The following is a 17,123-nucleotide window of genomic DNA, read 5'->3' as shown; positions in this document are numbered from 1 at the left end:
ATTTGCTCGTATCATTTTTTTGAGTATCCAAAATACTAAAGTCATTTATGTTTGGTTTTCAAACCTCTATAAAATTTCCAGTGTATATTTTCTTTACTTAAATAGTATTATTATACATTTGCAAAATGTATAGTACTAAATTAATTTGAAACATTGTTTCATATTAATATTCTCTAGACCCCCAACGAATGGTATATTATATTTTGGGGAGTTTACCTGAACCTCCTGTATTAGAGAGAAGTGCTAATCTTATTTTAATAAAGAAATTGTGTACTAAAGAAAGCTGGTCATCTATTCTTTACTTTTACTCCTCACAAAATATTTCATTAGAACATGTAAGTCCAACTCTCTGTGCAAAGTTTCATAATTTCTTTCTTTAATTCCATAATCTATTTGCCGTATTCATAGTAAATTAATGTGTTCTAGGAATGTAGGTCATCTTGGACAGATAGTAGAAATTTATCCCAAATTGGTTGTCTAACAGTTAAAAAAAATCATAGTTAGCCTGTAGAGACAACAATTCATGCTGAATGAAATAGTCCAGGCATTGAAGGATGGCTAGTGGGCCCTGCCTTTCCTGGGGTTTGTGTGAACAAGAGGTCATGCACATTTTTAAGTGAGTTATGTGCACTCTTTATTTATAGAAGCTATGTTCTTGTGTATGAAATTTGATAACCTGAAAACAATATCGACAACAATCACAAAAGTTTTGAATTTGAATTGCAGTATAAAATAATTTTAAAAATTTGCCAAATATTTTCTTTAAATAACTCTTTTCTATCCAGGACAGCTGTAATTACTTGAAATTTTTCTCTTTTAAAGAAATGAATTAATAGTGGATTTCACTTATTAGTCCTACTGTTCCTCTTGGAGAAATACTGGAACAAATTGTGTTCTTGTCCCCAATAGCAGTCCTTTAAATATGAATAAACATATTTGAACACTTATTTAAATATTTTTATATCACTCAGTTATAATGGTCAGATTTATCTGGACAAATGTCCTTTTGTCCTTCTAAAGTGGAAATTATTTAATTGGAAACAGCTTATTCCTTTTTTTTTTTTAACACTGTGAAGTATAATTACTTTCTGTCATAAAAACATTGTCATTTTTATTAATGCAGCTCATGTTTGGATTTACATATCTGGAAGTTACTACATTGTTTTAGGTGTTCAGTGTCCCAATATTGATGTTTTCCACCTGAGTCATCCTACTCTCCTTCATACAATAATATCACAAATTTGATTTTTTATTAAAATGTTTACATTAACTTCTGTTAAATTTTCCTTGTTTATTTTATTTTGGTATTGTGATTCATCAGGTTTGTTTTAAATCTTGATTAGCAATTTATTCTACAGACTATTAGATTAGTTCCAGTATTCCTGCAAGTAGGAAAATCTGTGGATGCTCAAGTCCCTTATATAAAATGGCGTACTATTTGCATTTAACCTACACACATCCTCCCCATATATTAAATCATTTCTAGATTACTTATAATACTTAGTATGATATAAATTCTATGTTAATAACTGTTACTCTGTAGCTTTAAAACACTTGTATTATTTTTTATTGTTATACTATTTTTTCTTATTTTTCGAATTTTTAATATATTTTTTATCTGTGGTTGGTTGAATCTTGAATGCACAGATGTAGAACCTATGGATATGGAGGGTCAAATATAAGCTACTCATCTCAGCTTTATTTAACTTCAGAACTTAAAAGACAGGACTTAATGTATTATCTTATGATACGTTTATTATGAAAATAAAGTGAAGTAGGTCCACAGGTCTCTAGTACATATCTCCCTTCTGAGTTCACAGAGTAGCACAACACATTGGAATAACTTTGCATTGCAGACCAATTATATTTTCTTTAACTTACATTGTTTCAGTATTTTAAACATATTCTGAAGTTTCATACTTAACTCCCCTGCTCATTTTTTATTAAAGCTATGTTATCACATATTAGCCAGATAAGAGAGATCAAATATAATCATAACGGAATCAGAAGAAAAAATGTAAAAACTAGGATTCAATCATTGATCAGAAAACAAATATGAGGGACAGTGACATAACTGTGCTTGTTGACCTTTATTAGCAATATTTTCTTTTCCTTCTCATTTTTACCAACTCATAGAACTTAGATATGGTGCTTAGTGGTAATATATTGAGGACTAAACAAGTACAAAGGTATTAGCTGACAACTGGACCTAGGGTTTACATAATATATGTATAGTAACTATTAACAAAAGATCAATGAGATCTGCAGAGGTAAAAGCAGAACTTCATTTAAAAAAACAATTTACAGATTGGGGAAGCACAGCCTTCAGTACAAGTGAAAGTGTGCTCTCTGAAAAACAAAGGGAGGATTTGGCTTAAACAGAGAAATTTCTGTCTCAGATTCTCGATCAGGTCTATCTATGCAAATGAAGTATTCAAATTGTTTAGTTCTGATTGGTCAAAATAGTTGAGCCCTGATTGTGTTGTTTCTAAGCCCCAGGCCGGAAGTCCAGAAGTCTCTGTCAGATGGCCAGTGGAGAGGAGCAGTGGGGATGAGAGGGGACACACATGTTTCCAGCTAGTTTATCTTGGTACCTTGGCACCAGCAATAGGAACTGTTTGGCTTGACGGTGGAAAGGGAGGTCCTGTGACACTTTCACAACATTTTTCAGAGCACACAGACTACATAATCCCTCCTCATTCAGCCATTGCTGCTTCATTTTGTATGCTGGTAAAGGACATAATTTAATATAACAACAAGGTGACTGAAAACATACTAGGTAATCTATGCCCATTTAACCTTAATAAAAAGTCTATTTTCTTGAATTCTTGAAGAATATTTTATTTTATTTTGATGGGAGGGGAAATAAAACAGGCAAGTATAAAAAATTTTAAGTTTTTTCATTGAAGTGTTAATATTTTGAGTCTATAATATAAACCCATAATACACAGATTAAAAGGGTAAAAAGGTGTACAAATTTTATCACAAGCACACGTGTGTGTGGAAGTCATACAAATTATAAAAACCTCAAAATTTTAAACTTTTATACTATCTTGAGGCTATAGAAAGAATTGGGCCTTGGGAACATGGAAAAACAGGGTATGAGAAAGAGAGAACAGGAAAGGTCTGGCTAGCAAAAGGAGGCTTGTTGTGCAGATGAAACCTCACAGGTAGCAGCCCTCAGAAAGAATAGATGACAGCCAGTAGCAAATTTTTCTGTCAGACTTTTAGAGGTGTCACATTCTTTGTTAATCTTTCCTAGATATGGAAAGAGTGGCTGGAGGCAAGGGTTCAAAGAAAGACTGTTTGCATTCATTGTTTACTGCATTTTATTTCTTCTTCGTATGTAAATCTCCCCCACAAAAGAAAACATTTTAGTTATTCTTGTGTTTCTACCTTTTTTGAATAGCCATCTTGAAATGTGTTTAAAATGTATATTTCAGAGTGAAATATTTTGATTTCCTTCCCAAGCAAATTGTCAGTGTATAAGTCCGTTCTCATATTGCTATAAAGAAATACTTGAAACTGGGTGGGTTTTTTTTGGTTTTTTTTTGTTTTTTTTGGTTTTTTTTTTTTTTTTTTTTTTGAGACAGAGTTTCTCTCTTGTTGCCCAGGCTGGAGTACAGTGGCCTGATGTCAGTTCACCACAACCTCTGCCTCCCGGGTTCAAGCAATTATCCTGCCTCAACCTCCTGAGTAGCTGGGATTACAGGCATGTGCCACCATGCCTGGCTAATTTTGTATTTTTAGTAGATACAGGGTTTCTCTATGTTGGTCAGGCTGGTCTCGAACTCCTCACCTCAGGTGCTTCACCCGCCTCAGGCTCCCAAAGTGCTGGAATTACAGGCATGAGCGACAGTGCCCGGCCAGGGTAATTTATAAAGCAAAAAGTTTAACCGACTCATGGTTCTTCAGGGTGTACAGGAAGCGTGATGCTAGATCTGTTTGACTTCTGGGGAGGCCTCAGGAAACTTATAATCATAGGAGAAGATGAAGGGGGAGCAGGCATGTTACGCGGCCAGCGCAGGAGCAAGAGAGGGATGGAAGAGGTGCTACATATTTTTAAACAACCAGATCTCACGAGAACTCACTATTGCAAGCACAGTACTAAGGAGATGGTACTAAACCATTTATGAGAAACCTATGCCTATGATCCAGTCACCTCCCTCCAGGCCCCACTTCCAACACTACATGAAACCTGGTAGGGACACCGATCCAAACCATATCAGTAAGCTACACATTAATCTAAATAATTAATCTCCATTACTCTGAATAATAAAAATGCAAATATGCAGTAAGAAAAAGTCAATTCTCTCTATGTTTAAATTTTCAAATATCCAACATATTTAAATCATTAAGCTCTGTTTCACCAAACTGAGGGTCAGGCTGCTATTTCTCATGGCCCAATAACAAAATGCAGATGAACTGGGGAGGAAGAGAGTTTGTATTTCTGCAACCAGTTACAGGAAGAAGGCCTGGAAATTATCACCATACCAAGTTAAAATTACAAAGTTTTCCTGAGTTTATATACCTTCTAAGCTATACGTCTATGGGTGAGTGTGCATTTATCTAAATACATTAGCGATTAACTTCTTTTAATCTATAACTAAGGTCTGAGTTCTGGAGACCTTCCTCTGGAGCTTCAGTAAATGTACTTAATCTAAATGGGTCCAGGTACTGGGGTGATTACCTTTATCTTGTCTCCTGCTAAATCACGGAGGTTTGGACCCATTAGATCCTCAATAAACTTGTTTGTGGAGGTCTGGGGAGTTTCCTCAGACCAAAATAAAACGTGTTTAATCCTAAAGGGGTCCGTTAAGAATTCCTTCATTAATTTGTCATGCTTTAAGGCCCAGGAAAGGCCTAGGCAAAACACTTCGTGGGCTTTTGTTACATGCTAGCCTTTGTATAAGGGCAATGGCTTTTAATATTTAACTTAACCATTCAGTCAGTACTGACAGTTGTTATGGAGGCCTGTGTTAGTGGCCTGCAACAGTTTGAGTAGATCTATAATAGTCTCTATGGCATAAATTCTAGAAAATTACCTAAAAATGTATTGTTATTAAGAAGAGAGTAGTATATTCTTTTGTTTGTGGATGTAAAATGGTTATTAACCGGCCTGCAATAAATTCTCTCTTTATCAGGGGTTTGGAGGAATGCCCCAAGGGGTATAAAAGGAAGTTGGCTTGCTCATAGCTTATTTAAAAATATTTAATAGCATGTATTTTAATATATCCTATTATTTTTAATAGCATATGTTCTGGATGGCAAGAGTTTTTAATCTGTGGAATAATGTTAGCAGGATACCCCTGGACTACTTGGGACTACCTATTGTAAGAAAACCAGTAGTCTATGATTTATGAACATACTTCTCAAAAAACATTGGGCTTGTAACAATCTGAATATGAAGTTGAGATGTTTTGTGACAAAAATCTGTTTCTTTTTGCTTAAACAATGTAGGACTTAGATATCTCAAATGTTAAACTGCCTCACCTGATGCCACAAGAAAAGATGTGGAGAGCTGTATTAGCATTATCAGATCTCACACATTATTTGTGCCTTAGTATTACCTGTATCCTTAAAATTATTAGTAAATTATGTGGAAAATATCTGATTTTTGTGAACATGATTTGACAACACAATTATTTGTAATACTGCTGGTTTTCTAAAAAGAATGCATTGACCATAAGTCTATAGGGATTTTTTGTAATGAGCAGTCAAGTAATCATTTGGTGAACTTAAATCATGAACTTCAAATTAGCTGAATCCCACAAGCCTTGACTGATCATGTTCTTTAGTGTAGGTATTCCATTACGTATTACGGAGGACACAGTGATACACATATAAAGATAATCTGCTTTCCAGATTCAACCCAAGGAAAGATGGTCTGTAATGGCAATCCAAAATCATAGGAAAAATGTATTCTACAATGCAGATACTTCTAAAAATAAAGATCCAACTAGAAAAGTCTTATGGCAGAATTATATCATGTGTTGGGCCTTTGTGAAGAATATTAAGCTCAACAGGTAAAGATGCAGGGTAGGAGTATTCTATCTAATATGAATGGTTGAGGTGATGTGCATTACATAGCATTCTAATCAGGACAGTTCAAATCATCTTTTAACTCTATCAAAATTTGGTTTTATGCGTGATAATTTTTGAGACTTTTATATCTAAAATTTTATAATATTAATTGTATGATTATTACATATATTTATGTTGCCTCCAAAAAGATATCAAAGATGAGATGGCATAAATTATTGACATAAAGTAACTCCTAATAGTTAAATTAGTCAAATTTTTCATTCAGTTAAATTCATTACTGGATTATCAATGAAACCCTTCAGGATTCTTTTAGCACGTGACATCAAATACAGATATTGTACTATCAGAGGAACAATCCAATGTGTAACTCTGTTATCAATTAAAATACTTAATGTAATGAAAACCTAATTCAAAATAGATGAAATATAAATATTTATTGGTACACATACTTGAATGATCCAGAAAGAAGTATAAATTTTGGCTTGGTTTGATTAAGTATTTCATCTACATCACCAGGATTTCACTGTCCTTTGATTTATCTGTTCCACCTTCTACAACATAAGGTTTATGATAAGACAGTCTTCCCTCAAGATACTAAAAGATCTGTATGAGCATGAAGCCATATCAGTCAGAAGGACGCAGAAATTGGTTTTGGATATTTAGATAACAAGTTATTTTCCTAGGACATTATTTGTCTGAATAATTAATAGATCACTACAGTGATTTAGACCTACGTGAACTCAACAAATCCATGTGTTATGTATGAAACCATTAAGGTAAACTTATCTGTAGATAGGGCAAAAGTTAACTTCTTTCTTTCTACTCCCTTTTCCCCCATCACAATCTCACACTGTGAGGCTGATATATAGCAGGGAAAAGATGGACAAAATGTAGACATTTGGTGTACAAGTATATATTCTTTCATAAGAGAAATATCCCTCCTTACCATGGAAACCAACTAGAAAGTGGCAAGGATAGAAAATGGCACAGATAGGACTTTTCAAATATGGAGAGTGCAAGAAATTGGGGGATCATTTTTAACAAGACTTTATTGTTTGAGTATGTAGAAACAGCAACTTATTGGAACTGGACAAGATGGCAGAAGCTGAGGCAGATCTTTTAGAACATGAGATGGAAGTCATAGACTGCAGGATAGAAACAGTACAAGACATTAACAGCATAGACATGTCATAGAAATCCTGAGCTGTACAGCTTATTAAAAAGAAAATTGGGGGGAAAGTGGCCAAGATGACTGATTAAAAGCAGCTAGAGTTTGTGGCTCTCACAGAGAGGAATGTAAGGAGTGAGTTAATATAGCACCTTCAACTGAAATATCCAAGTCCTTGTATTTGGACTAATCAAGGAAACAAATCGATCCATGGAGAACTGAGAAAAGCAAGACAGGACAATGACCCACCTGGGAGCAACACGGAGCCAAGGGAAACTCTCTCACCCAGGGAGGCAGAATGTGTAATCCTGGGAATGCACACTTCTCCCATGGATCTTTGCAACCCTCGGGTCAGGAGATCCACTCACGAACCCTCTTCACCAGAGCCTTCATTCTGATACACACTGTTCCATGGAATCTCAGCAAGTAGCTACTCAGGCATATGTGGAGACCTGGGAACCTTAGACACCTGAGCTTTCTGGGCTTCCTGGAAAAAGTAGCTGTAACTCCAGCAAAACAGGAGGTTAGACCCCCATAATTACCCCTAGGAGACAGGCTGAGTCCAGGGGACCAAGCAACAATGGCCTTTGGGCCCATTTCCATGGCACTTCACAGGATAAGACAAACTGGCATGAAATTCCAGCCAGCCATTGGTAGCAGCATTGCACTTCCCTGAAGTGGAGTTCCCAGAGGAAGGGGAGGGCCACCACCTTTGATGCTTAGATGACTTAGCCATTCTGACCTTACGGCTTTGGACAATCCAGGATGATCAGGATCAGAAAGAATCCCCCAGCATAGCACAGCTGCCCTACAAAACACTGCTTCATTAAGCTGCTTAACTTGCCCTGCTAGCACATAGGAGTACAGTATGCAGTATGACCCTCCACTAGCACTGACTACTATTGCAAGCAGTGCCTTGGGAAGCACAGAGCCAGCAAGTCCCACCCTGGCAGTGACCTACTTTTGTGATATGCTGTACAGAGAACAGGAGATCCTCCCACACACTCACTCCAGCTTGCCAAGCAGAGAAAGCACATACACCTGTGCTGGCAAGCACCCAATACCACCTCCAGTGCAATGGTGGCACATACAATATCCAGGGCGAGCACCCCACCCATAGCCAACACCACCTCCAGTGCAATGGTAGGCAGGCACCCCTGCATCCGCTAATGCTCCTCTGCATCTGCCAAACTTCAGTACCCCCAGCACAGTGGACTCCAAACTTCAAGGAACCAGAGAACAAAGTTGAGGCCCAATACAAGTCCCCCAGAGTTAGAGCATGCAGTCCAAAAGTTGGGAGCTGAGTGTTGGCCCCTGAAATCTTCCTGAAAGGAAGCCAGCTGAATCCACCTTATACCACAGTTAAACTCTCAAGGTCATCAAATGGGATAAAAGAAAAAAAAAAAAAAAAAAACTGTCTCTAAAGTTCAGCAACCTCAAAGATTGAAGGTAGACAAGCCCATAAAGATAAGAAAAAAAAAAAAACAGTGAAGAACCCTGAAAACTCAAAAAGCCAGAGTGTCGTTTTCCATCCAAATCACCACATTGCCTCTCCAGCAAGGGTTTGGAATCAAGCTGAAGTTGAGATGGCTGAAATGACAGAAGTATAATTTAGATTATGGATAAAAACAAAGTTCCTTGAGCTATGAGAGTATGTTGTAATCCAATGCAAGAAAGCCAAAAATCATAATAAAACAATGCAGGAGCTGACAGACAAAATATCCAGTAGAGAGAAGAATATAACCACTGTGACACAGCTGAAAAACACACTACAAGAATATCACAGGGCAATCACAATTATTAATAGCAGAATAGACCAAGCAGAGAAAATAATTTCAGAGCTTGAAGACTGCCTTTCTGAGATAAGACAGGCAGACAAGAATGGAGAAAAAAGAATGAAAAGGAATAAAGAAAACCTCTGAGAAATAAGGGATTATGGGAAGAGACCCAATCTATGACTGACTGGTGTACCTGAAGGAGATGGGGAGAATGGAACCAACTTAGGGAACATATTTCAGAATATTATCTATGAGAATTTCCCCAACTTAGCTAGAGAGGCCAACATTCAAATTCAAGAAATGTAGAGAACCTCCATGAGATATTCCACAAGAAGGACATCCCAAGACACATAATCATCAGATTCTCCAAGGTTGAAATGAAAGAAAAAACGTTAAAGGCAGCTAGAGAGAAAGGCTAGTCACCTACAAAGAGAAGCTCATTACACTAATAGCCAACCTCTCAGCAAAAGCCCTATAAGCCAGAAGAGATTGAGGGCCAATACTCAACATTCTTAAAAAAAAATTCATCCTAGAATTTCATACCTGGCCAAACTAAGCTTCATAAGCAAAGGAGAAGTAAGGTATTTTTCAGAAAAGCTAATGCTGAGGGAATTTGTTACCACTGAACCTGCTTTACAAGTGCTCCTGAAGGAAGCACTAAATATGGAAAAGAAAAACCACTACTAACCACTACCAAAACACACTGAAGCACATAGACCAGTGACATTGTAGGACAACCACATAAAAAGTCTGCAAAATAACCAGCTAACAGCATAATGACAGGATCAGACCACACACATAAATACTAACCTTAAATGAAAATGGGCTAGATTTCCCCAATTAAAAGACACAGAGTAGCAAGGTGGATAAAAAATCAAGACCCATTGATATGCTGTCTTCAAGAGACCCATCTCACATGCAATGATGCACTTAGGCTCAAAACAAAGGAGTGGAGAAAAATCTACCAAGCAAATAAAAAGCAGGGTTTGCAACAGTAGTTTCTGACAAAGCAGATTTTAAAACCACAAAGATCAAAGGAGACAAAGAAGCACAATGCATAAAGGTAAAGGGTTCAATTCACCAACATCTAACTATCTGAAATACATATGCACCCAACACAGGAGCACCTAGACTCATAAAGCAAATTCTGAGAGACCTTCAGAGAGACTCCCACACAATAATAGTGGGAGACTGTTACACCCCACTGACAACATTAGACAGATAATCAAGACAGAAAATTAACAAAGACAATAATGCTGGTAGATTTAATACCCCACTGAAAATATTAGACAGATCATCAAGACAAAAAATTAACAAATATATATAGGACCTGAACTCAGCACTGCATCAAATGGACCTGATAGATACTACAGGACTCTCCACCCAAAGCAACAGAAAATACGTTCTTCTCATTACCACAGGACACCTAGTCTAAAATTGATAACATAATCAGAAGTAAAACACTCCTCAGCAAATGCAAAATAACTGAAATCATAACAAACAGTCTCTTGGATCATAGTACAATCAAATTAGAAATCAAGACTAAGAAATTCATTCAAAACCATGCAAGTACATTGAAATTGAATAGCTTTTTCCTGAATATCTGTTGAGTAAATAATGACAATAAGGCAGAAATCAAGAAGTTCTTTGAAAATAATGAGAACAAAAATACAACATACCAGAATCTCTGAGATGCAGCTAAAGCAATATTAAGAGGGAAATTTATAGCACCAAATGCCCACATCAAAAAATTAGAAAGATCAAAAGTTAACAACCTAACATCACAACTAAAAAAACTAGAGAGCCAAAAGCCAACAAATTCCAATGCCGGCAGAAGACAAGAAATAACCAAAATCAGAACTGAACAGAAGGGGATAGAAACATGAAAAACCATCCCCAGGTCAACAAATCCAGACACTGCTTTTCTGAAATAATAATAATAATAATAATGAAATAGATAGACTGCTACTAGACTAATAATGATGAAAGGAGAGAAGAAATTAGCCCAATCAGAAAGGACAAGTGAGATATTACCACTGACTCCACAGAAATACAAACAACCATCAGATAATATTATGAACACCTCTATGCACATGTACTAGAAAATCTAGAATAAATAGATAAATTCATGGACACATACACCCTCCCAAACCTGAAACAGGAAAAAATTGAATACCTGAACTGACCAACAATAAGCTCTGAAATTGAGGCAGTAATGAATAGCCTACAAACCAAAAGAACAGAACTAGATGGATTCACAGCTAAATTCTACTGGAAGTACAAAGAGGACCTTGTACCATTTCTAATGTAACTATTTCAAACTTTGAGGAGGATGGACTCCTCCCTAACTCATTCTATGAGGCCAGCATCATCCTGATGCCAAAACCTGGCAAAGATTCAATGAAAAAGAAGAAAACTTTAGGCCAATATCTTGATGAACATTGATTAAAAAAAAAAATCGTCAGCAAAATATTGGCAAACTGAGTAGAGCAGAACATCAAAAAGCTTATCTGCCACAATCAAGTAGGCTTTAACCCTGAAATGCAAGTTTACTTCAACCTATACAAATCAATAAATGTGACTAATCACATAAACAGCACTAGGGACCAAATCCACATGATTATCTCAATGGATGAAGTAAAGGGTTTCAATAAATTCAACTTACATTCATGCTAAAAACTCCCAATAAACTAGATGTTGAAGACATGCACTTCAAAATAAGAGCCATACATGCAAACCTACAGTCAACGTCATACTGAACAGCCAAAAGCTGGAAGCATTCCCTTTGAAACTGGCACAAGACAAGGATACCATCTCTCACCCTCCTGTTTAACACAGTATTGTAAGTGTTGGAATAGAGAGCCCAGAAATAAGGCCACACACCTACAACTATCTGGTTGTTGACAGAGCTGACAAAAATAAGCAATGAGGAAAGGATTCCCTATTCAATAAATGGTGCTGGGAGAACTGGCTAGCCATATGCAGAAAATTAAAACTGGACCCCTTCCGTATACCATATACAAAAATTAACCCAAGACAGGTTAAAGACATAAATGTAAAACCCCAACACGGAAAAACTCTGGAATACAACCTAGGCAATACCATTCAGGATACAGGCACAGACTAAGATTTCATGATGAAGATACCAAAAGCAATTGCAACAAAAGCAAAAGTTGACAAATGTGATCTAATTTAAACTAAAGAGATTCTGCACAGCAAAATAAACTATCAACAGAGTAGACAAACAACTTATAGAATAGGAGAAAATTTTTGCAAACTATGCATCTGACAAAGGTATAATATCCAGCATCAATAAGGAACTTAAATTCATAAGAAAAAAACAACACCATAAAAAAGTGGGCAGAGGACAATAATCAGACGCTTCTCAAAAGAAGAGATTTATGCAGCCAACAAACACATGAAAAAATGCTCAGCATCACTGATCATTACAGAAATGCAAATCAAAACCACATTGAAATGCCACCTCACACTAGTCAGAAAGGCTATTATTAAAAAGTCAGAAAAAAAAAGTAACAGAGGCTAGCAATGTGGAGAAAAAGGAACACTTTTACACTGTTTGTGGGAGTGTACATTAGTTTAACCATTGTGGAAAACATTGTGGTGATTTCTCAAAGACCTAATACCATTTGATCCAGTGATCCCATTACTGGGTACATACCCAAAAGGATGTAAATTATTCTACTATAAAGACACATGCATGTGTATGTTTATTGCAGTACTATTCACAACAGCAAAGACACAGAATCAACCCAAATGCCCATCAATGATAGAACGGATATAGATAATGTCATACATATACACCATGGAATACTGGGCAGTCATAAAAAGGAAAGAGATCATGTCCTTTGCAGGGACATGGATGGAGCTGGAGGCCAATATTCTTACTAAACTACTGCAGAAACAGAAAACCAAATACCACATGTTCTTGCTCATAAGTTGGAGCTAAATGATGAGGTCACATGGACACATGGGGTGAACAACACTCCTTGTGGCTTATTGGAGAGTGGAGGGTGGGAGGAGGGAGAAGATCAGCAAAAATGATTAATGGGTACTAGGCTTAATAACTGGATGATAAAATAATTGGTACAACAAACCCCTTAACACAAGCTTACCTATGAAACAAACTTGCACATGTACCCCTGAAATTGAAAGTTAAAAAAAAAAATTAGATTAAAAAATTATAATCTGGGGGCGGGGCGCGGTGGCTCAAGCCTGTAATCCCAGCACTTTGGGAGGCCGAGACGGGCGGATCACGAGGTCAGGAGATCGAGACCATCCTGGCTAACACGGTGAAACCCCGTCTCTACTAAAAAAATACAAAAAACTAGCCGGGCGAGGTGGCGGGCGCCTGTAGTCCCAGCTACTCGGGAGGCTGAGGCAGGAGAATGGCGTGAACCCGGGAGGCGGAGCTTGCAGTGAGCTGAGATCCGGCCACTGCACTCCAGCCCGGGCGACAGAGCGAGACTCCGTCTCAAAAAAAAAAAAAAAAAAAAAAAAAAAAATTATAATTTGAAGAACAGGGCCACAATCAATGTTCATTCAACCAGACTACACCCTTGGCACTGCACTAATCTGTGTTTTCAAAATTAATTTACAAATTTGGCAAGTGCTCAAAAATATAAAAGCCACCTCTTTAGAGGCCTTACTATGTGTTAAACTTTCTAAACACTTTATATTCATTATTTTCATTCCTCTGATGTAGGTATGACTACTTCCTCAAAGGTATACAAAAGTAATAATCTGCTCAAAATTATTCCATGGCGAAAAGATTAAAAACCAAGAATTCTAACTCCAGAGTTTATGCTTTTATCTGCTATCTTTTAACTCTTTCTCAAAAAAAGGTTTTAGGGAATTAAACAATTTGTTGAGCTGTGAAGACTTGCTGGACATTAAAAAATAATGTCAGATGAATGATGAACATATAGAATGTGTGTTTGTGTGTGTGTGTGTGTGTGTGTTTGATGTTCCCAATCATGCAAATGCTACCAGCACTATTTACAATAGCAAAGATACGGAATCAAACTAAGTGTCCATCAATGGGTGAATGAATCAAGAAAATGGGGCATATAGACACAATGGAATATTACTCAGCTGTAAAAAAAATCCTATCTACGTAGATAAACCTGGAGGATATTATGTTAATTGAAATAAGCCAGGCACAGAAATACAAATACTGTGTATTCTTCTGCATATGTGGAATCTAAACAAATGAATATCATGGAAGTATTATAAAAGAATGGTTGTTACCAGAGCCTGGGGTTTTTAAGAGGTAAGGGATGTTGTGAAGATATTGGTCAAAGGATACATAATTATAGTTAAATAAGTTCAAGAGACCTATTGTATAACATGGTGACTATAGTTAATGATGATATATTGTATTCTTGAAAAATGTTAAGACATCCATCCATTAAGTGGATGTTAAATATTCTCACAAGAAAAACAATGTCTATGTGGGGTAAAGCATTTGTTAATAAGCTATATTTAAGCATACAAAAATGCATACATGCTTCAAAACATATGTTATATGATATATACAATTTTATCTATTTAAAAATAAATTAAAATGGTTGACAGTGAATCATTCTATATAGCTGCATGCTTTTTTTCCAGTAGTGATCAGATGCTGATTCTCAAATTACATAGGGTGGATGGCGTCTATGATGAATGATTTGGTGTTTTGCTGGGTGTGTATATACCAGAAAACAAAACAAACAAAATTAATTGGGGAGGGCTGGCAAAGAATTATTGGATTGCTGAGGAATATTAAACAGAGTACATGGGAAAGGAAATGCTGGCAGGAACAAAGCAATCGTTTTAAAGAGAATTGCGGGTCCAGGTATTGGGAGCACAAGAGGTTAAGGAACTAAGTGAAACATAAAAATAAAGGAAAGGATATTAGAGTTTATGACTTAAAGATGGAGAATTATGTTAAAATTCAGACTGTGACCATGAATACGGAAAACACAGGGTGAGACTGTCAAATCAGTAATCATAGTGTTTTTATTTTAGGTTGTATAATAATAGAGTTATGTTGAATTTAGTTACAACTTAAGCAATTTGTTTCACAGATGTAAAAGGCTATGTTTTGAACCTTCTATAAAATAACTATCTGATTTTGTAATGTTTACCTGGGTTCTCTGTCTAGTGACAGTAGTAGCAAACAATTGTTATGAATAATTATAACAATAGTTTTTTAATATAAAATGTTGTAGATGTATATCAGATATTTTGTTAATTTTGTTTTGCAGAAGTCAAATACAGCTATTTTTTTCCTGCCCCAAAGTGTGATGTTATTGTGGCTAGCACAGTGGAGTGTAGCATGGTCTGAAAATCTGATCTAAGGCCAGGCAAGGTGGCTCACACCTGTAATCCCAGCACTTTGGGAGTCCGAGACAGATGAATCACCTTAGGTCAGAAGTTCAAGAACAGCATGGCCAACATGATGAAAACCCATCTCTAATGAAAATACAACAATTAGCTGGGCGTGGTGGTGGGCACCTGTAATCCCAGCTACTTGGGAGGCCAAGGCAGAAGAATCCCTTGAACCTGAGAGGCAGAGGCTGCAGTGAGCCGAGGCCACGCCATTGCACTCCAGCCTGGGCAACAAGAGTGAAACTCCATCTCAAAAACAAACAAACAAACAAACACAACAAAAATTCTGATGTAAAATTATCATTATATTTTTTACCTTAATCTCTTTCAATCTCAGTTTCCTTGTTATGTGAAGAAGGAAGATAGTATTGATTGCCTATTCAGTAGCAACCCTAAACTCTTTATACTTCTAGCTGAGAAAGTCATTTTCCCACAATAGAGGTCAAATATATGAAGACTCACTTCATTCAGCTTCCTCTTATATAAAGTTTGACTTTATGAGCAAATCATGACCAGTTACTCTTGAGTGAGCTTCTGCTAAGAGTGGAAATAGAAATAGGAGTGTTGTGGAAAGATGCTAGTCATGATAAAACAGAAAAATTTTATAAAAAACAACTTGTTTCCTTTATGCTTTAGAGGATGCCTTGTGTGGGTTTGATGGGTGTTTCTGCAGCTGTAATATGAACAAAGAGAGATATTATTGGTATACTATAGGTAGAAAGTTGAAAATAACCTAGAATTACCTACTACAGACATACTGTAAGGGAAAAAATTGCACATATTATTAACTCATTTTAATGAGATATTTTATTCCTCTCAGCCAAGTGTCCTAACCAAAGAAATAATTTAAATGAAAAAGAGAACATCACCTGCACTGGTAGCATGTAGTTAATACTGCTTACTTTAAATAATTTTTTACCAACTTTATATTAATGCAAATTAAAGTACAAACTAAAAATGGAGCCTATGTACAATATAACTCATCATTTTATCATAATCTACACTTGTGTTAAAACTACCTATAATTAAATGGCTAATTTGGCTTTTAGAACAGTCATAATATAACAATTAATGTTATTAGGCTTGTTTACCAGGTTAAGTTAAAAAATGAAGTTCTGTATTAGGGCTAAAAGAGAAGATGAAGTGTATGAGTGCTAATAGTAATACAACTTTGGAAGAGAAGAACACACTTTTAATCAAACAGTAAGAGCTTGATAAAAAAAAATAAGAATATACCTAAATATCTATGCCTTTTGGCTAAGATCAAGTGTAATATCTGTTCTTATAAGTTAAAAATACTAAAAAAGTATTTTTCTTCATCTTTAAATAAGAGCATAACCTTATCTGCCTTCAAAAATGGCTATTTTCATATAATGTTAATTTAAAAATAATAAAAGAAAAAGGCATCATGTATCAGGCAAATTGCATTAATTGCATTGATTGCAAATTGTATTAATTGCATTGAAGGTTAAATCCTATTCTTTGTTTTTAACATCTCGCCCTACGTTTTAAATACAAACTTAAAATGCAATTAATAGTGACACTTTTTCTTCATAGCTTTGAAGTGCAAAATTAGAAAATGGCTAGAGGATGTTGCTACATAACCTTCTTAATGCTCTAGTTTGAACTATGGACCCTTATGCAAGCAGACTAAATGTACTATTTGGGGTACTACAGCCTATTTCTAGGAAGATGATTGTCTAATCATTTCAGAGAAAATGTCAGAGCATTTTCCCAGC

General features: G+C 36.1%; 1 pseudogene; it reads left to right on the top strand.

Moving 5' to 3' along the window:
* The first annotated feature begins 16,624 nt into the window (after positions 1-16,624).
* On the top strand, positions 16,625-16,727 carry LOC126934589 (uncharacterized; annotated as a pseudogene).
* The last annotated feature ends 396 nt before the right edge of the window (positions 16,728-17,123 follow it).

The sequence above is a fragment of the Macaca thibetana genome, chromosome 13, assembly GCF_024542745.1.
Source record: "Macaca thibetana thibetana isolate TM-01 chromosome 13, ASM2454274v1, whole genome shotgun sequence".
NCBI lineage: Eukaryota > Metazoa > Chordata > Mammalia > Primates > Cercopithecidae > Macaca > Macaca thibetana.
This window is presented reverse-complemented; position numbering and strand designations above follow the sequence as displayed.